We start from the raw sequence: 22,515 nt of genomic DNA on the forward strand, positions 1-22,515 counted from the left end.
CCATTCTGGATCTTTTCAATTACAGTGGAAAAACGTGACCAAAGGATAAAAAAGAAAAAAATTCAATCAACGTCGTTCTTGGTGCACTTGCGAAATTTACCTGCTGCTGTCCGAGGCATTCCGCGCCTGCCAGTGGCTGACTGCCTCCTTCTCTTCTTTCCCACTCAGATGCCTACTAGCGAGAATCAGCCATCGCATGCCACGGAACGATAGAAAGCCAGTTGTAAGTGTTTCCACATACGTGCCACCTTTTTCAGCCAGCAGCGATTACACTTCCTGAGGACAGCCAGCCCAGTTCGCACAGTGAGTACTGCAACCCTCGGCGTCGCCTTGCCCTCAGATACTGTGAATGATGGTGACTTTGATCGTTACAGTCCCAAAGAACGCAGTTTTTTCTCATACTTTCTGATCCAGTTAAAATAGCTACAAACAACAGATTCACAACGCATCCAGTTGTCCTGGATATTCGTCTGTGAAGTGCTTGATTACGAAAGAATTGCATTTCGCAATTTATTTTAACGTACCATGCAGCAGGGGAAGCAGTGAAACGAGTTGTTGAAGTTGCTGTAACGATCCTAGCAGAAGGAAAGAGAAGGAGCAATCCGTGCTGCAGTAATGAGCAGCTGATTGGCGGATTTCATGTGTTGCTGCTCAAGCGGCTGTCGTCGATGCAGAGAAACAATGCAGCGGTGACCTCGAGGGGTCTATCGATGAGTCCACAACTCGAACTCAACTGATTGGTGTTTAAGTCGTGAAGTTTTTTATTGGACTTAAAAGATCAAAATTTCCCGTGTTTGCAAGCCGAACTTTCTCATTCAAGGAGCAGTGCCCTCGAGAAGGACAAACCTGTATATGCTAATCGTTTTGCTGCCACGACACAGAGTTTTGGCCTACCAGGAGTGGTTTCCTTTACAACTGTAGGTTTTTGGCCTTCGTGACTTGGGCTCGAACGGAATGATTTGCAACTTCGCTCTGTCAAAATGGAGACGAAGGGCAATTCGAATCGAAATGTTTCGTGTTAAGGAAATGGACATTGTTGACCTTCCGCTAGTTCCGTCTAGCCTGGCGCCATAAAAATGCGTCTTGTTTTGGTGGTTGGTTTTCACCAGTTCAGGCTGGCGGTCAAGTCCTTGAATCGATTCAATCACTGTTATTGGTATGCTGCTGGACCCCAATCTAGCGCACAGTTACAAAGCCATTAATGACCCGTCTTATCAGTCAAGGCAATGCGAAAGAATTAATCTTTAATGCTTCGTTTTAAGCCATCGATTCAAAGGCCGCTATAAACTGCGGAATAAGCAGATGCCTTTATGATTCTCCATCCCAGCTTCTTTAAATAAAAACCTTGGAAATCGACTAACATTCCCAAGTTTACGATTATGACAGCCGGAGATGGAACACAACACAATAAAGTTTGACTTAAAGTTTGAATGGAATTTCACAGACAACCGGCAGGCATGCATGAAGAATAAACAAAGATAACAACCACTTTTGTTAATACTAATCAGGGCGCTCTAGTTTCGTGCTGACATACACTTTTTGCTGTTTTTTTTTTTTCACTATTCACAGCAGCAGTCCCTAGGCACGCATTATGCGCTTATCTCCGACAGGAAATCGCTTACTATCCGTTGAAATTAGTGCCTGAGAGTTATGAATAGTAGTTTCATTACCAATCCCCTGTGGGTGGAAGGTTTCCTATCAACGTCGACATACGGTTTTGGTCAGCTGTGATTGGTTTGGAAATAATTTCATGTGTTTTGAAATGTACTGAAGAGATATTTTGTGAAAGCGGTATCAGTAAACCACGTATACACATTGAGGGTCATTTATGATCCCACTTCCGTTACCTTAGAAAATCGCTGAAAGTCACGAAAAATTATTTTTTTAAGTTGCTTGAGATATGTATGACACTTCATAGCTTTATGCAAACACTAGTACCTAACCTACGAACTAATAGTGAAATTTATGTTTCACTCATATGCGAGCCCTCCCTCCAGAGGAGAGAGGGGTGTCAAGTTACCATTGACATATTTCTTACTCCTAAAAACCTCACCATGTCAAATTTGGTTCCATTTGCTTGATTAGTTTTTAAGTTACGCAGAAGTTTGTGTTATATTTGTATGGGAGCCCTCTCTTCAAGAAGAGGGAGGGGTCTCGAGCTACTCTAATAACCTTTTCCGGCCTCAAAAACCCCTACATACAAATTTTCACGCCGATTAGTACAGTAGTTTCCACGTCTATGAGGGTCAAAGAGACAGACATACATATAAAACTGCTTTTTTATATGATTAGATTTCTTACAGTAATTTAAATCGCTGATTTTACGTTTTAAGTTATTGGTTTACCATCTTTCATAAAAAAATGTTGATAAAAAATTTCCCGATTTTATCACTTTCCCTATTTTATCACCCTAAACATCATCAAGGGGGGATCACTGTATTTATATAAAAAGTTTTAATAAATTTGTACCCAGGGGCCCCCAAGTGACAAGGCCGAAACGTCGGACATAAAAAATAGTAGCGTTTTGATCCACCGTTAGGACTGGAAAAAGCCGTATTTCCTTTGGAATTTGAAAAAAAAATTGGAAAGTTTTACCTTTTTTATTTTTTGTTTCTCAAAGTTCGAACTAATCAAACAAACCACTCAATGATTAACTAACACTGTATAGTTCTCGTATAAGAAGAATAAGTTTTTAAAAAGTGGGTTTTGAAGATATTAATTTTGAATATTTGTGTTTTTTGTTATAAATTTGTTTTAGTCCTTGGTGGCGAACCAGCCTGTGGCTGAAAGCCACCTTAATAAAGTAATGAATAAAAAAGTTTTAGTCCTACGGTGTATATTTGTTTCTGGAATGACAAAAATTTTTGTTTACAATTTTACCGAAAACATCATGCTGATCATACAAACCACTCCACTTTTTTTTTCATGATCAGACAACCATCAATGTTTAGTTAATCTTTCGCAGTTTTTATGAAAAGTATGATTTTCAAAATAAAAGATGTATTTTAATTTTTTTTATATTTTATCTAAAACTTTTTTCTGCGATGTAGGGTAAGGGCCAGCTTGAGCAGTCGAAGAAATCAGGTCTCAAAGTCCTGAGTTTCGATCAATATCGTCAATTCCAATGACTAGACCGAAAACTCTGATTGATTTAGCTGTCTTACGAATACGAAAAATATCGTTCAACGCAGACAAATATTCAAATAAACATCAACCGAAAAAATCAAGCATAATTGCAGCCATTCAGGCGCCATTCGGGCACTGAGAAAAAATCCGCTGCAAAACAGATGCAGACTGCTTAAAATAGGTTCGGGGTAATTGGAATAGTGTCCCTCCTGTAAAAAGAAGCTTGCAAACAAAACTAACAGAAAAATAGTAAAAACAGAAAACAACAATCAAGAGTCAAGAATGATCAAAATAAGATAAACATGGCAGACATTGCAAAATGGAAAATATTGACCAATTTACCGTACCGAATTGATAGGTTTTAACTAAATCGCATACAACAGCAACTACGGATATTTTAGTCAGTTAAGGTTTGATTAAGTATTTACACCGAGTTTTTCTGCATCCGCATGCTGGTTTTTAAATCACATACGGTTTCCAAGGAATAGTTTTGCGGCGCAAACCTAATAAACAAAGCATAATCGGACAGTAAAACCCATTCGGAGCAACCCAATCCAAATAATAAAGTCCAAACCATGAAAAAAAACTGAATAACATATACGGAGAGGTTTCCTGAGTTTAAGCTGTTACGCAGAAGCTACAACTTTAATGACTAACCATGTAAAAACCAAATAGCCAGCATATAGGATCTACAAAAAAACGGAGCAAAACAGTTGAAACAGCAATATGGCCGTAACCTATGAAAGTAGTAGATTAATAGCAATTTTCGACACAGCTTGAATGCGTTTGCCGCCTCAGCGCACCCGATGTGGCAACTTCGCTACCGTAAGCCCCACAAAATGGATGGGCAAAGGCGACACAAGAGGCAGGAGTTATGCGAAATACTCAATTTAAAATAAATAAAAAAGAGAACAATTTACGCAATCATTCGGTCCAGTTAACTTAACACAACATTTTTTTGTTCGCCTAGATTCCAGTAGCTATTGGGCCTTTAGCATGCAGTTGTACGACTTGAACTGTTCTTAGCACCGTTGGAGGCAACATGCAAACATGCAAACAAGTGCGGATGTCGGAAGAAAATAGCTAGAACAATTTACAGAGTAAACCGGCAATTAGGCGAGTTTTCTGCAAACCTACTTTCAATCCTCGCTTTGCAAGCTACTAATCAAACAACGACCGATCGATCTAAATAACGTAAATGCAAATCTTCGCATCACCCACCAACAGTGGGGCAAAATTAAAGAAAAAATGAAGCCTAATACGATCTCCGTTACACAACACCAGCAGCTTCAGCGGCGCATCAGCGAAACAGTATCAGCAGTAAGCTTGGAAGCAATTAGCAGCCGGTGATGAACAAATGGCAACCGACAAGCTGTAATAATTGACAAATTGTTACCTACTGATGCTAGCAACAACATCAACAACAACACCGTAACTGTTTGGTAAGTCTATTGCGGCCTAGGCTGGATTAATCTTGGAATCATAATTCCCGCTACTTATTCAGTTTCAAACGGATTCGATTTAAAACGCGAACGATCGGTGCTGCCGTACTCCAGATGAAAGTATCATAAAATAATGCAATCAACGTTTTCCGATCCCACGTTAATCTTTTGATTCGAAAGATAAAACCCCTCCTATGAAAGGCACCACCAATCCAAAGCGCCCCGAAATGAGCACACTTTCCCAGATTGCACCTATTAGGAAAATCAGTTTCCCACTTCTATCCAACAAGCTTCGTAGCTGCGACTACCATCGGAACTATTAGTAGCCGGAGAGTCCATATCGGAAACAGCCATCGTAATTGCTTTTCTCACAATACTTCCGCTTCGTCCGCTGCGCGGTTGTTGATGTTGCTGGTGCCGTTTTCATTACTACTCTGCTTCTCGTTTCAGTCTCGGGGTTTTGTTTGTTGTTTCAGTCACGATGTTTTATTACTACCTTCTACAATTCGCCGGTGAAGGTGAAGGTGCTCCCAAGTTTCATAAGCCTGAACCCACGGTGCCACCACCGACGCGCCACGACAGCAATATGAGCGAGAAACTCTATATTTAAGAGCTGGTGTGCCGCGTCGCATAATGGTATGGAAAATCGATAACCTACCCCCGATCGACCCGGCGGCAAAACCGACAGCGATGATGATGACGACGACGACGGCGACGGTAACAACTCGGAGTGGCCTTAACCCGTTACGCCCGGTTGCATGTACTCCCTGGTATCTCCGCTACCACGGAGGGTTGGCGTTTCCAGTTGGCATAACTTTGCTGTCTGTGGTGTGTAATACAAGAGCCGAATTTACGAGCGTAAGGAGGGGAGGAAGACTATCAAAATGGGATCACTTTTGTGCGAAGTTTTGGTGCGAAGGGTCCCCAACCTCCGGGAAACAGTAAATCTAAAGAGCATCGATAGGATGACAACGCAAATATTTCTTTTAATAGAAATAATGTGTTTGAAGATTAATGAACATTTAACGTGCTTCATACGATGGTAGCGGAGATGCAGTTCAATTCAAGCTGAGAAGCGCGTATAAAAGCAATTGTTTTTGGACTGGTACTACACGGTCATCGTGAGCGGCAGCTAAAACTGATGATTTCCATGTCTACTGCGTGAATTCATATATTTAGTTTTTTTTAAGTAAGAGAGAAATGTCATTTACAAACTGGAAAGAAATGGACCCAAATGCGAACCGTGGGCACCACTGCAGAGACGACTGAAATGGGTTTTGAGAGTTTATTTCTGTTCGTGCGGCACGTCTCAGTATTTGTGAACGCCGGATACGCTCGTTTTGGCAACTACATCTTGGCACTATTGGACAACAATCAGACTATCGAAAGCAAGCCCGGTTCTGGACGACCGACGACCCTGAGCGACAAGAAGCTCCAAAGAATGCTGAAGAGGAAGACCGAGAGAAAAGCGGCTTCATTGCAGCGTGCGCCTGGCCGAGAGGTCAGTACAACCGGCCAAACAGTGGAAAAGTACCTGGCGAACATGAACATAGGTGGCAGGCAATGACGCAGTGATGAACGATGCAATGGCGGAGGTGATGAACGACGAGACCAGTGATGCCACATATACAGATTTATCTGTATTTATACAGATTTTTCACGTACAGATACATACAGATAACTGCTTATACAGATAACTGCTTATACAGATTACAAATTTTCTGGAAACAATACAGTTTTTTTTGGTTTCCATCAGGTCTCGAATAAACTTCTTGATATAGTATAAAACAAAATGAGCTCGTGTTGAAGGCGTTATTATACTCATATGTTACATATAGGTGTGTACATGAATGAATAACCGGATATATGTATGTTAAACAAGCTGTTGCTTTTTTTTTCAAGAAGGATATGTCCAGTGCATACGCAGATGTTTATACAGATTTTATTTTAAACCTTAGCAAGGTGACAAGATTTTCTACATAATACAGATGAAAATGTGGCTTCACTGGACGAGACCTGTCTCATCCTGGGTGGCAACGACTGGCAGGGCACTTCGCTTTTTACTTCCCTTACGAAGGAAGTGAGCGCCGAGGTGAAATTAATTCCACACACCATGTTCCCCAAGAAGGTGCTGCTGTGACTGACAATGCCTTACACGCATGCTTTTGTCCGCCATGATGAACGTTCCGGTTAACTGTGGAGAGGCCGCTCGCCATACTTCATAGGAGATTTATCAAACTCAGTTATCTGTCTTAGTTTTGCCTTTCTCCTAGAAAGCAATCACTGAAAAAAAATATAAAAGTGGTCCCAATGGCCGAATGTCATACACCAGTCGACTCAGTTCGACGAGCTGAGCATTTTCTGTATGTATGTGTGTATGTGTGTGTATGTGCAACTTTTTTTTCTCACACGCTTTTCTCAGAGATGGCTGAACCGATTTTTAAGAAATAAATTGCAAATGAAAGGTCTTGTTACCCATAGGTGGCTATTTAATTTCATTGTAATTGGATTTTTAGTTTAGAGGTTATGTATCAAAATGTAAAAATCCCGAAGCATTCATATCTCACACCCGATTTTAATAATCGGTGTCAAAGGAACGGGTGTTCAAAACCCTTAACTTATAAATTTCATAATGATTGAATGAATGGTTCAAAAGTTATGCAAAGAAATGTTATCCAGAGGCTGTTTAAACTCACTCATTTTTCTCAGAGATGTGTAGGCACTGTGTTTAAAAATGTGAAAATCACGAAACTTCATTATTTCCTAAACTACGCAAGTGCAAAAAGATTACAAATTTCGGAAGAGTCTTCACTTACATTTCCATCAAAATACATTCGTGATTGGAAACTGCTACTTTCCAGTTTCATGCTCACGTAGATGAAAAATTTTTCTGGGTATAATTTGACTTTATTTTCGACTTTACGATTATACTCTTCCTGTGCGGTATTGATGGCGAGGGTGAGTTGGCGTCACATGTATGGGTAATTTTACAAATTGGTACTTTTTTTTCATTTTTGTACATTTTATGCCCTTTTTGCTTTTAATTTTTAAATTTTTTCAGATATGGGTTTATCCACACTGTTAGTTTACTATGCCGAGTTCTCTTTATTCTTTTCTTTTTTTTGGTACAGTTTTTGAAATTATGCCCTTTTGTCGACATTTCCCTCAGTATTAATTTGATTCTGCAAACTAATTGTGAGAATTCTACTTCTTGTTTGTTCATAGTTGGCTTTATTGAATTCCGGCACTTCTTCATGTTCCTTAAGGTGACAATGATGTGTACACGTGTCTTCCGTACAGTTTGCAAATAAGAGGTCCAGATATGAATTTTGTTGATTGAATAAGCCATGTATATTTGATGTAGGCCAAAAAGTGAAGTTTTGTCGAAGAGATATAATAATGTTCTTTCCTCCCCTACGACTGGGAGTAATAAAGATTCGTTCTCAATGTCTGGGATAAAGTTGGCATTTCGAAAGGTAGGGAACATATTCTGAGCAGCTTTAGGAACCGCCTGTGAAATACTCGAAATGTATTGGGTGAAATTCAAACAATATTATATCAATATGTTCTCTATCGTTTTGTCTGTCAGAAAAAAAAATTTGAAATAATTCAAAGGATTGTGTGTGAGCATGTTCCGGTGGAAAGTACTCAAAACCAATAAGTGCTTTAGCACAATTCAATTAATTAGATTCACTGTGAGAAAGAAAAAAAGACAATATTCGAACATTTACTAAATGAGATTAGCAATTTAAAACTAAATACCAGATGTCACAGTTCTCACTGTGAAGAACTATTCGATATAATTCATGAGAAAATTTAGAGTAACGAAATACAATTAAATTTTTTTTGCTTTAAATACACATTTTTAAGACGGCGAAAAACGCTTCATAATTCATTTTTTATCAGATATAGATGTTGTATACTTCCTACAAATGTTGTCGTTGCCAATCATCCAAATCGACATTATCAGCTTCTCTACAACAACAATAAACCCGGCAACAATTCAAGTAGCCCTTCCGCTGCAAACGTGCCCCTCTCCCTTTCCTGCTCGCCTAACCACTCAACTGTTTTCGAAAACGAAATTGAAACTATAATAAACAATGAAACATTGAGCTCAACCAGCCACTCGCCACATCTATCAGTGTATTTCGCTGACGGGGGAAGGCGCATTCGTCCAACCGCACCGCTGCCAATCAAAGCAAAACAAAATAAATGTATAATTTCGAATCGAGCGCAACCGTGCCGAACGGAATAGGACTTCTTTGCCAGCGACGCCGTCGGAGTGACCTCTCACCGGAGTTTACGGTGTTGCCTTTTGCCTGCCACTGGGGGATGGCAATACCACTCGGATCGAAGGTTATCACGCACAAAGTGTGTGTGTGTGTGTGTGTCTGTGTGTTAAGTTGAGTGCGTCGTCGGCCATGAAGATTGCATCAGTTTGTAATCAGTAATTGTTTGTAAATCAGTAATTGTTTACGAATATGACAGTCGATGAATCACGGCGAAGCGCGGCGCGGCAGCATTCAGGCACGGGGAAGAATGGAATTCGAAAAATGTGGTAGAACTAGAAATTTAGCGAACTTACTGGATCCGCCGCTATTGGATTCGAATGTTTGAATGAATTAAAATCGATGCCTTGCCAAGTAAGCTTGACGGGCAAGTGTAGATTATCATTTCTGTGCTCAGTAGAGCTTCCCAATTCCGAATATGATAGCATAATGAATATGTGTGTGAACTTCTAAAGAGCTTTTTTTAACATTTTGATTGCTAAATCAACTACGCACTGCGAAGTTAGGGAGCAGATTGAAAACGGTATGATAACCCTTGTTATCAATTTGGTTTCGTCGAGACAAACAACACACAAATTAGTTTTACATTGACCTCATCCCAACCTACAGAGTAGTGTGTATGATTCCAATCAGAGCAAACTAGCCGGACGGAATACAGAGGCGTGAAACTTTCGCAGCAAATATGCTTTGGCTACGGTGGTGAACTAGACCCGCCATTCCGATCATTCCTGAGAGCACCGACGCGACTGGGTGTTAGGCACAGGTTCGTTAACGCTCCACTCGGTAGCCGGGCCGTGCAAGTAAATATTTTATGGTTGCTAAATTCAATCAACTGAGATGGGATGGCGTTTTCAGGGGCGGTATGTGAATTTTTGAGCAAACGAATTACCCTGAATAGCGGTGATGTGCGGTTCACCTGGTTGCTGCTGTCGAGTAACGAAACCTGCGGTATTCACTTTCAATACGAGCTTTTGTTTTTATATAAAGTGAATGGATGCAACCAATTTTACGGCACATTATTTCGGCTAATTTTCAAAATTAGCTGGCTATTGTGTGTATACGTTTTCTTTTTACCCGAAAAAAATCAAGAAGAAAAAAACGCTGCGGAATTCACGGGCTGTAAGTAAGCGGAATTTGTTATGTGATGATCATCATCGCGAAGTGAGAGATTCGCGCTGTTATCAACACATGCACTCCGGTAGAGGCAGAATAGAAAAATTTTCTCGCCTCCGGCTACACGGGCGGTCGTTTCAGAACTCGTCGGCTGGACCCGCAGTTAATCGATGGAATTCCATGCATAATTGAGTCTGCTAGGGCAGTCAATTCGTTGCACGTTTGCATCGTATATGGGATGCAAAAAAATTGATTCATTTGCATGTTATTGATTTTTGATGGAACCATACGTGCGAGGAATTCCAGTTGGAGGGCATTCCTTTTGTGTCGTGTTTCGTACTTTTTTTAGCACTGATGATGGCTTTGATCGATTTCATCAAATATTATTAAAGTGTTGCATGTTGTTTGTGAATGTGGAAACAAACAATATACCTACACTCAGACATACATAGTGGTAAGCATAGCACTCGAACGCACGTTGAGGTTCACATTGACCAGGTGAAAGAGGTTCTGCTAAATGAAGCGGTCAGTGAATTCCATGATGCCAATTACCTTGATTGGCGGCACAAAGTAGATTGTACCTGACTTAAGAGTTTTTGTATCCTATCGAGCTTCGCAATTATAAATAATGGGAGTGATCAGCTATAATTCAACTACTTTAAACTATTATAAACTTTCAAATTGAAAATGCAGCACAGCTGTTTAAAACAACTATACGCGTTCGTATAACTAGTAGAAATTTTTTTGTTTTTTGAAAATGCTCGTTCTCAGCACTGGAACGGCCGATTTGGGAAAACTTGGAATTTTATTCAAGGGGAATAGTTGCTCTAAGTTTTGATAAAAAAAAACATATCAAACTTAATTTAAAATGCATAAAAATTCTCGTAGACGTAGCTTGAAAAAGCGAAAAATACTCCAAAAGGTTTCAAAGAATAAAAATGAACGAATCTCGAATTCAGCTCAAAATGGTTGCGAAACGACTCAGAGGGCTAGAATAAACCAACAATAAAAATAGTGGACAGAAAAAGTCATAATAAGATATGATCAAAACTTAGACAAAAAGGGCTAAAAATGCGTCTTATAGGTACAAAAGAAACAGGAGAAAATAAAAATTCGTCCTAAAAATGTCTCTGATCAAACGGATAAAGTAAACTAAATATTCCTAGAGGTTCTCAACGTGGCACACTGTTTCCAAAGCTGCAAAAACGTGATCGAAATTAGTTTGACCCAAAAAACCAGATTTTAGAGCTCTAGTGTTTCCAGGAAAGTTGATTCATTAATTATTCTCCATTTTATAGAAGTTGCAATGTTGTGATTGTGAATACAGATGGCCACTAAAAATCATTTTTTTAGATATAACATTTAGTGGTGATTTTCTACAATTTTCCAATGTTCTACATTATTGTTTACTATCACAAAACACACAATTTCATCCAAGAAGGTTTATTTTTATCTCTCTTATTTCACCAGTATTCAGTTATTAAAGATTTTTATTGAAACACTGCACTAATTTACTAACAGATATCTTTAAAATCTGCAAATATCTGCAGACTAAACCTTTTCTATATTTAAGTATAAGTAAAACGTCATTTAGTCCAGATATAGGCATTTGTCTCTCGCTGTCTCCTGTGCAGATATTTGTAAATAAATAAGTGCATTATGTTAATAAAAATCTTTAATAACAGATAAAAATAAACTTTCTTCGAAGAACTTGTGTGTTTTATTGCAGTTAACAACATTGTAGAACATTGAAAACTTTTAGAAAATCACTATAAAAAGTTATATTAAAAAATAGTTTAAAGGGGCATTCTAGAGAAAACTTCACAATAGTTCATTTAAATGACCAGATACAAGTATAGTGTCTCCGACAAAGTTGTTTCTTACGAAATGTGCTAAAACTTTACTCAGAAAAGTGGATTTTTGTGGATTATGCAAAAATGAGAAAAATATAACTCATTTCTCACTTTCAGGTAGAATTATCACCAAATTCTAACTTCTACAAAATGGAGAAAAATTAATAGAACAACTTTACCAAAGACACTATTACTCTAAAATTATTATTTTTTGAGTTATGAGTAATTAGTGTTAATTAGCGCATTATTTTAGTAAAAATCGTCAACAACCAGAAATATATGTGAGATAAAAATTAACTTTCAACGAAGATATTGTTTGTTTTGTTGTAGCAAACATTTTTGTAAAACATTCGAAAATTGTAGAAACCCACTATAAAAAATTAAATAGCAAAAAAAGATTTTTATTAGCAATCTATAGAAAACTCCACAAAAGTCCATTAAAATAAATAGATAGAAGTATGAAGTATAACCAACAAAGTTGTTTCTTTTGATATTTGCTACAACTTTGCTGAACAAAGTGGATTTTCATATTTCAGAATGAGAAAAGCGAAACTCGTTTCTCACTGTTGAGTGGACATGGAGAATAATTAATGGAACAACTTTGCTGAAGACGTTACGGCTCTAAAATAATTGTTTTTGGGTCAAAACAATTTCGATCACGTTTTGGCAGCTTTGGAAACAGCGTGCGTGGCTCAACATGTGTGAAAAACCTTTTCAATTTCATTGTAACCCAAAGTATTTTGCCAGATTTCCGTTTTTTTTTTTGGAAAAAAATCATTATATATTCTCTGTGCTCTTTGAAAATAATTTGTTTACCGTAAACTAGTCCCAAGTGCTTAACCTTGTTAGATCAATTTAAAATAACCCTATTCACTTTAATAATGTGATTATTGTTTAGGTTGAGAAAAGAAGCTTGAGGTTTATCTAGTCTAGTCTAGTCTACACTAGAAAAGAAGCTTGAGGTTTATGAGTAAATTATCAATTGAGTTACAGAAGCATTGGGGGAAATTTTCCATTTTTTTAAATAGTAAGCGAAAATATCCAAACTTTTCTGCGATTGTCTTCAAATGACCCGAAGACTGTTTCCTTTTCACGGAAATACTTGTGTCATCGCAGAACAATAACTTTGTGCATCCTGGAGGTGAATCAGGAAGAACTGTAGTAAATATGTTGTACAGGACTGAACCCACGGCTAAAACTTGAGGCACACCTACTTTGACAGAAAATTTATCAGATTTTGAATTCTGGTAGATAACCTGCAAAGTTCGGTCAGTTAGATTTTTTTTTTGTAATTTTGGTTATCAAAATTAGAAAAGGTAACAATTTCGCTATCAAACGTCTATTCCAAAGACTGTCGAGTGCTTTTTCTATATTCAAAAGAACAACTCCAGTGAAAAAACCTTCAGATTTGTTAGCTCGTATCATACTAGTAACTCTGAGCAATTGATGAGTAGTGAAATCCGAACTGTTAATCTGCAAAACCTAAATTTTCATTGATGTGTGACATCGTTCCATAACGAATAATTCTCTCAAACAGTTTACTCATTGAAGAAAGCAAACTGATTGGTCGATAACTTGGAACCTCAGCTGGATTCTTATCCGGCTTGAAAATTGAAGTATTTTTTGCATTTTTCATAATTAGGAAAAATATGCAATTTTGAAAGAACTATTGAAAACAATTACTATAATTTTTTTTATTTTTTTTAAATAATTGATTAAAAATTTTATAAGTGTTCTTCGGCTCAGCATGATGAAGTTACAATGATGATTCCGTTGCCAGAACTCAAGAGAGCTTTTCACAATGTTCCTACGTATTTTGACAGCGTGTAACAAATGCAAATGCTAGTTCGAGAATAAGTTATTTGGGTTTAAAATTTATTCGTACACATTTTGGAAATAACGTTACAATATTAACATCGTTTTGGAATGGTATACTCGCTCAGTGCGAACAAAATCTCTATTTTTTGCGTGTGAGAAATTCACTTTGCAACTTTCACGGCGAACTTCGTTACTGGATGTTGCCTCGAATAACAGTCACCCTATAAAAACAACACTTTGCCCTAGTTTCTCAATACTGTTTGCTAGGGAAATGCATGCATCCATCGTATAGTTTGTTATGACTTGTTGCTCACTGCAAAGATACAATCATCCAATTCAATCTACCCGGTCTGCTTACATTCTTCATTAAGAGCAGCAGCAACAGTAGTGGTGCCGCTTTTCTGAATCTCGACCGCGGGTAAGCGGAATCGCAAGACGCATCGATCGTTCATTCGCGGAGAAAATAAGCGGCAGCAGCATGAATCGAGTGCCTGCCGTTGTTGTTCGAATTGCTAGGATCATTTCTTTTTTGAAGTTACGCAGACCGTTTGATTTCACGCCTATTGCAGCAACCGGCAGCCGGCACCACCCGTGTACAGCAGAAAACAATAATCTCGCGCCGCTGCAGCTATGTACGAGATGAAACGCCCTGGAACTTGGTGAGGCAATCGCACAATCTTGTTTGTTTACCTCTTCTGTGGTGTTCGCCTAATCCAATCGTGCGCAATTTTGCACTTGCAACCTCATCCCAACCGGGGGAAATGTAGGCCACCGATTGCTGAAACGCCGCACATTGGTGTTTGTTTTTCACCGTGCCGTTTGATGATTAACATTAATCTGGTTGGGATCAAAATTATCTAATGAGGTACTTTACCGTCATCATGATCCTCATCATCGTTAGTAAGCAATTTCTCGAATTATTACAGAAACGACCAGGTGTCGATCCGAGACACCAAAATACGTTGCTGCAAGCATTATAAATTACTTTTAGTTTGCTCGTTCTTTTATTCGCTACGATTCGCTTCAAGTAGAGTAGAAATATAGTTCACGAAAGAATTTAAGCTTCAGCATCGCTTCCATCTTTTGCTGTGCCATTCTCGAACCATTAACTATAACTTGTCTCAGCAATGATGTATGTACGTGTTCTTTGCCATAAATTCTTCACCTCTCAATTGAACTATTTTACTAACAAAAAAGGCAGCGGAACAGACAAAACCGATTGCATGAGCAAACCAGAAGAGTTACGCCCACGCGCAACTTTCGGGCATTTGTAAAGCAAAACAAATCGCCTCTATTGACAGAAAGTTTTCCTTTTTTTTCAAATGGACCGGCTTTCTGTCGAAATGAAGATAAACGGCCGAAAGGACTGTAGCTTTATGATAACATTGGCCTTTTTCATTCCCGGTTTTGCGTTCACTCAACATCGGTTCACCATTTAGGCAGAATCATGCTGTACGGAAGGAAGGATGCTGAAATTTGTTTCCGAATATTCGAGCGAAATGAAATGGGTCTAACTAGGATAGGAACGTTTTATCAGATACATAATGGAGCGAGAAGAGTCGAATAAATAGTTCTGACCTGCCAATGAGAGAGAAAGGACAGAATGGGAGAAAATTTCGAGTTGACACGCCTGGGTATGCGGATACTTTCGCAGACTAATACTTGTTCGATTGAAGTGAAACTGTCATAATAAACAGCGATGCTAGCTGGATATACTACTGAAGCTGCAAAACATATTTAGAAAATAATAATTATACTAAAATTGCTTGGTTTTATTTCTCAGAAATTAATCCCTTTTAGAAATTGAATGAATTCAACTAGATATACGACCTAGTTTTTTTTAGATATACGACTAATAGGTACTATTTTATCAAGATATGAACTTGGACCAACGTATGCTAAACTTCTCGAGTAAATCATAGGGCAAGTATGATATTTACTGAACATAAAAATGCAAGTTTATTCTGTAATGAACATTTGAATGCAACATGGATAAATGATAAACATTAGTTTTTTTTTTTGTTAGACTTCAATGCTATTTAACAAAAAATACTAACCTCCATCATTTACTCAAATCCAAAGCCTCGCTAGATTCACCGGAAAATGTTTTTTTGACCATGATAAAATCGAAACGGCACTGTAGCCATGTTTTGTTCAACAAGACTAATATTTAAAAAGAAAGTTTTTGCTTGTTGTCATATTAAACAGTGTTAATGCCTAAATATTACACACAATACAATATCATACAGGAGTTATATATCTTTTTGTTTAAAAAATATGCGAAATGACAGATTTTTTTTTTATGGAATCAAAAATTTTTCACAGCGTTGAAGTTATTTTTTTTTTTTTGATATTTATTATTGTTATTGTTATTTAACAGGAATTTTTTTTTGTCTTGATATGTTTGATACACTCAAAAAATTTCGTTAGTCTAAAGTTATTCTAAGCCCGTGAACGATCATGGTTATAATTTTGTTTTACATAATTTAATTTTTTTTACATCCTTTTTTTTCTTACAACTATGGTTGCGGATATGTTGGTGTTTTGGAGAAAAACTACGCTCAAAAACAATTCTCTTTAAAACAAAAGAAAATATAAATCTATTATCTATTATTGTTGTATTGACCATAATCAAATTAAACATGTACCTATTGGCAAAAATATGCCAAGAGAATCCATGCAACATTTCTGCTAAATTTGCATATAGATTTTGGCAAACATGTTTAAATATTTGAACTGGAAACTATAAATTCAACCACCTCTAGTATTAAATGCTTTGCTAATACATCGAATCCGCAGATTTAAACAATAATAGTGACAGTCAATATTGAAATACTCATTTTAAAAAGCTGCGAGTCGGGGTAATTAAAATTTGACTAATTTAAATTATACTCAGACTGCCAAAACATTGTTGCCTTGAGTATTCTGAACTAGATATTTTCACATGGGCTTTCGGCAACACTTGCCACAATGGGATTTTGGTCCCATGAGTTGATCAATAAACTCCTCCGGCAATTACCTACCTTCAACAAATCACGACTTCTTTTCGCAACGCAGTTTCGCAGGAACGACGTTTTTTTATTCTACGAAATGTTTGTTTTCTTCGTCAACTCCATCGACACAAAACCGTACATCAGAGTACGTACGCCAAGTAATCCGGGAGAAATAAACAGCGTTGATATGTTTTGTATTTACAATATATTTGCTCCGTAACAAACACTGCACTTTTTTTCTCTCTCGCCACACAACTTCACATTGGACGGACACCCGAATCGCTACGCTTTTGTTTGATTCGCACGACGAATTCGTTTCACTTTTGTTCAATAATTACAATTTCATTCATTTTGTAATAATTCCACACCTTTCTTCAGCGGAGCTGTTTCGGAGGTATACACGGGCACAAACACACATGCACTAGCGTTATTGTTGCTCCTACCTTCGGTGCGGATTTACCAACACTGTTGAAAAGCCGTTGTACAATTTTAGTCCCTTTTCCACCACACGTCACATTGAAAAATAATCAATCAATCTTCCACTGATCTGAGGAGCTTCTTTTTTTTTATAAAACAATCTTCATATTTGACTGCAGAACAATTTGGATGTTTTGATCGTATTTTTAGTAACTAATCATGCAAATTTACTATGCACACAGGCCAGATTCGCGTAGAGTAAATTAACATACACACACATTACCGAGCGGAGAGAAACTTATCCCATAGTACAAAAATTGACATTTTTCCTGATCTCACAGTGTCGCAGCCCGAGCCATCGAAACATATTGAGTTGTTTTATACTGCACACGAAAAACGATCCGGAATTCCAGCTAAAATATCTGCACAAACCTTGGATTTGGACGATGCACTTTCATTTCGAATGGTGTATAACCAGTATAACAATCGACGGGGCAAAATTCAGCCCAGCAGCAGCAGTGTCTATTTGAACAATTTTCACAAACGCGACACGATGTTTAACCAATACACACAGACCATTCGAAACCAGACCAGAATCCAAGGGGCAAAATTATTCGACGCGCTCTCGCTCGGTCTACCGGAGCAAACAACAGCGTCTATTTCACTTGCCCCTATGCAAAGCATGCATATTTGGTTGCAGTTCACCACTGGTTTGATCACGGATTGACTCCAGTGCAGCACGACGGGCAAACGGTGGGTGGATGCGCTAACACCAACACAGTTATTAGTAGAAAAAAAAAACTCACAATCAACGCGAAACACGATATACTTTCATTCTGAAACACGTCCGCACCCAAAGAAAGCTTCCAGCAAACTAAACCACTACCAAGCTAGCGACAAACAACAGGGCGAATCCAATGCAATCTCTCAACCTCCAACACACGCGCACGCAGCAAGCAGCAGGAGAGCACGCACGCGAGAGAGTTCTGTCTCCGTGTACTGCTCGATTGGCGACGAAATGTGGGGATGTCAAGCGTACTCTAGTCGAGCAGTTTAAATCAGTTCGGTACCACTAAGTTCGTGTAGATTAGTTTAATGATTAATATCGTAGTCCAGTTATTTTCAAAACTCGTTTTTTAGGTTTTCAAATTAAAATAATACCTTCTATTCCATGCCAGTTGATATTATTTTTAGAGTTTTGTAAACGATTATTGGTACGTTTAAATGCGCTGAAGGTTCAAGCTTTGTTGCTACTTTGATTTATGTAGGCAAATAAATTCGGCGTTGTAGAAAGGCATAGTGAAGATGGGATTTTATTTCGGGATGATTTTATGGAATAAAAAATTCACACTGTTTTCTATAGATTCGGAATGCAATCAAACCAAACCAAGCGCTAAAAAATTGTTTTTGTGTAATTAAAGTTTAACCACCCACGAGTTGTCCTTGTATTTTCTTTAATCTGCCCCAGAAAATTTATGTGATAATACCTTTATAATGAAATATTGCAAAGCATTTCGACATCTGCTTGCATTTTTTTTTCAATATCGCTTGATCCATTCTGGTTTAGGCTGGCCAGACTTACCGTTTTTTTGGTCATTTTTAAGTGTCCCGTCTTTTTACCATTTTATACCTTTTTTGGATACTCCTTTAAAAATTTCCAAAATGAAGTTTTGCATTAATATTTTTTAGATTTGAAAATAATTTTCTGAGCTGCCAGGAATTTTTCAATATTATTGAGCAAATTTTGTACCTTCCTGGCAGTATCGCGTCACTAGGGAAGTTGGGATCGATAGATGGCCTGCAAAATCACAAATTTCACGACCTTATTCTAGAGAAACATTTCAAAAGGTCCTATCTGCTTTGATCGATTTTCTAATCGATCACTTTCGTTCAACCACCACAACTTATTAAACACCTTTTACGACACGTTATTTGCACAAGTTGATAGAAGAGGGATCACTCTAGCCTTCTGAACGAAAACCACGCTTGGAAGAGGTACCAAAGCTCAGTCATTTCTAAAATGAAAAGACGCTCCGGAAAAACGACGAAAGCAGATAGGACCTTTTGAAAGTTTATCTAGTATTGCCAAAATCACACTCTACATCGCAAAATTTCATCAAACTTTAAGTACAGAATGAGGCAGGTTTATCAAAGTAATGATGAATTGTTTGTATGCTTTGGCTAATAAATATTTTTCAATATTATTCTTCCCATGTGTCCTGTTTTTGAGCCCTTTCGTCCTGTTTCCAACCCGAAAAAAACTGGTCAGCCTAGTTTGATTGCATCCTGAGTGAATTGGTTTCTTTCTAGTTCCGAACAAAAACAAGAAAAAAGGTTTGTAAATTTCTTCTCATCAGTGATGGCATGAACTCGTGCAAAGTTGAACTGAGTAACACTTTTCCAGATTTGAATCCAACTCGAATCTGCTTTCTCTCGATAGTTTGAGTTTTTTTGCACCGCACACTCTGATCGATTGAGTTTAAATGCGTGCAATGCATGCAGTGCACGATGTATCCAGCGATACAGGCGATGATGTAACGCGATGAGTTTTGTTTTTAGATCGAATTTATGCTTTCAAAGGACAATGCAACAAACTGTTGCAGCAGACGCGGCGCTAATTTCATCGCATCTCGATTTTTATGCAATAGTTGTGATGCAGGATTAAAACTCAAATCCAACTCAAGTGTAGTGCACTGTTAGTAGGGTTTACGTGCAAACCGAAAATAAATGTGCAAGCAAGTTTTAAAACTCACTTGGATACGAGGGCAAAGTCACACTGCCTACTCTGCTTCTCATACCTTCGAATACAAGATACTGGACAAGATTTTATAATCCTGCCAGCGTTCAAAAAATGATTCACGAAAATCCAACAATTAGTTGATAGGTTAACAATAAAACATCATTTACCAATATTAACACGAACCGTGCAACCATCATACCATCTCGGTACTCAATCTTTATTTAAATCCAAAACCTCTATCCCTGCGGAACCGGGATCGCTATAGCGGACCCTCATCCCAAAAATAACAATAATTATGTTATTTTATTCACTTCCCTGTCGAAATCTGGTCAGTGGACTCCCCTCGGGGCCAAAAGTAGAAGCTATTACGGTTATAGTACTTCAGAACTTTACAACGACTCGGGTGGGTACGCGAAACAATCGCTCAAAACGAAACCACTCTCCTGGAAATGTGTGAACATAAAACTATAGCTTGCACTGCAATAATATTGCCTTCTTAGATTGGACAAAAGAGGGGGAATCTGTTGCATTTAGGTTTTTCATGGTCCCTAAATAAAACGGAAAACATACGGAAAAGTGTTCCATTCTGCGGTGCGATGGATTCTGTTCTACGCACATTACATTAGCCAAAGTGACTGCGTAGAACGATGCGATGCGATACCAGGGTGCGGCGGTTGGGTTGGGTGCTGCTGAGGCACGCACGCGACATTTGTTGAAATAAAGGTAGGAGCAAATAAATGAAGAGGGAGCGGATCTGACCTGACGCGCGATAGGAAATGGAATCCCTTTCATCGAATGCGGCAAGTCGGTTGTATTGGGAAACCACGGTCGCCATCATCATCGTCGTTCGAGGTGTTATTTATGAGTCCACACCACAGGTTTGAATAATGACGCTACTGTTTTTTTCTTCTGCGGGTTGCTAATAGATTAGAGATAAATCAACCTTCTTCTTACTAGCCATCCTTCAAGGTTAGCTAAATTATCATAGCCTTGGACTAGATCACGGACGCTATTCAAGCGGAACACGACAGATATGGCGCATTAGGATTTTTCCTCACGGCTTTCACATTTCTGCTAATCATCGTTTCTTATCGCATAGAAAAAAAATGTTGAAGGTCCTTGACGATATTCTTTCTAACTAACGGTATTCCAAATGTTCGTTGTTCTGGAGCACCCATTATGTATGCTCGAATTTTATATCACAAAAACGATCGGTTGGAACACCGCGTCCGTAGACAGACAGACAGCATGTTGATGGCTAAGGAGTGTTTTCTGAAATAAATCGTCATTCCGTATCGGAAAATATGTTGGTATAGTAGTCATTTTGGGGAATGTTCAACATTTTTTACCAATCCCAACCTTTAGTGGTGGCCAGCATTCCAATAATTCGCTAATTTATAATAATTTTCAATTGGGTCCTAAAGCTATACCAGTTTTTATATATCATTTGAAAAAGCCGCGTTTTCTGAGCAAAACGTGATTTTCAAAAAATGTTTATCGGTTTCCTACGATTTTTAAATGAAGATTTAAAAAACTGCTCGAAAGGTCTTGAATGACATTTCGCCCATGTACGGTATATGGGAGAACTGTCATTTAAGACCTCTGGAGCAGTTTTTTATTCTTTATTTAAAAATCGAAGAAAAACGATAATCATTTTTTAAAAATTACGTTTTGCTCGGAAAATTGCACTCTTTCAGCTGATATATGAAAATCAGAAAACCGTATAAAATTTTAGGACCCAATTCGTGAATTAGGTAATACGCTAATTGCTAAAACACTTTCGCATGTCAACGCTCCTCGCTGAATATTTTCACTTGCGGTGAGACCTAGCCTTTCTCATTCGCACTTTACTACTTGTTGAAACAAATTTGCAAAAAAACTTCAAATTTTCGAAAAAAAAACGCATTTTAATAATATCTACTGGATTCATAGTTTAATGTAAATATTGAGCAGCGCAATTATTCCAAATATTTCAAACTAAACATTCACACGCATACGAACATACATTCACACATACAAACATGTACAGATACACACACATATACAAATTATATTTGAAGAAATATGTTTCGAATATCTTAGGCGAATTTTTTCAATGATTATCTCGTCACTGTGTCACTACTTTCAGGTAAAGGCCGCCAAATACAATCCAACAAAGGTATTTCCACTCTTTGCGTTTCAAAAATAGCGATGTTGTTTTTCAAGTAAATTTCATGATGATAAGAGTATAATGTATGAAATTTGACGTAATATTTTTGAAACGAGTTGTGCTGAAGAGGTAGTAAAATAGAAGAATTTAATTCTTAATTTCGAACAATTGAATTCCTAGCAACGCCGAGAACGTTCGACTTAAATAGAAATGATGTTGAGGTCACATATTTTATTCTAAGCAGTTGGTTTTAAACGTCTTTGGGTTACGTTACTTTCCAAATCTTTTGGACCCCCATAATAAATTAATATGAAATGAATTAGTTTAGAGACAACCCATTCGTATGACATTGTTCAAATTTGTTATGTAATTTTTGAGATAAGATACTTCCGTTATTTTTACAATTTGATACATAATGGTTAAAGTAGAAGACAAGTAGGGTAAGGAACGGCTTAGCAGTAGGGCCTATTTTAATCAGTCGCAGAAAACAATCCTCAAATTCCTGCTTTTTAATCAATATCGACAATTTTAATGATGGAAACGAAAACTTTGATTGTCTAGCTGTCTTACGAATA

At 37.8% G+C, this 22,515-nt stretch overlaps 1 protein-coding gene across 1 annotated transcript in view; it reads right to left on the minus strand.

The window, feature by feature from the left end:
* The window catches only part of LOC129721093 (phosphatidylinositol 4-kinase beta), a 142,281-nt gene extending 124,366 nt beyond the window's left edge, over nucleotides 1–17,915 (minus strand). The window contains exon 1 of the mRNA XM_055673224.1: nucleotides 16,665–17,915. The gene's annotated coding sequence lies outside the window, so the exon portion shown is untranslated. The remainder of the gene's footprint in view (nucleotides 1–16,664) is intronic.
* Nucleotides 17,916–22,515: the final 4,600 nt, after the last annotated feature.

The sequence above is a fragment of the Wyeomyia smithii genome, chromosome 2 (genome assembly GCF_029784165.1).
Source record: "Wyeomyia smithii strain HCP4-BCI-WySm-NY-G18 chromosome 2, ASM2978416v1, whole genome shotgun sequence".
In the NCBI taxonomy this organism is placed as follows: domain Eukaryota; kingdom Metazoa; phylum Arthropoda; class Insecta; order Diptera; family Culicidae; genus Wyeomyia; species Wyeomyia smithii.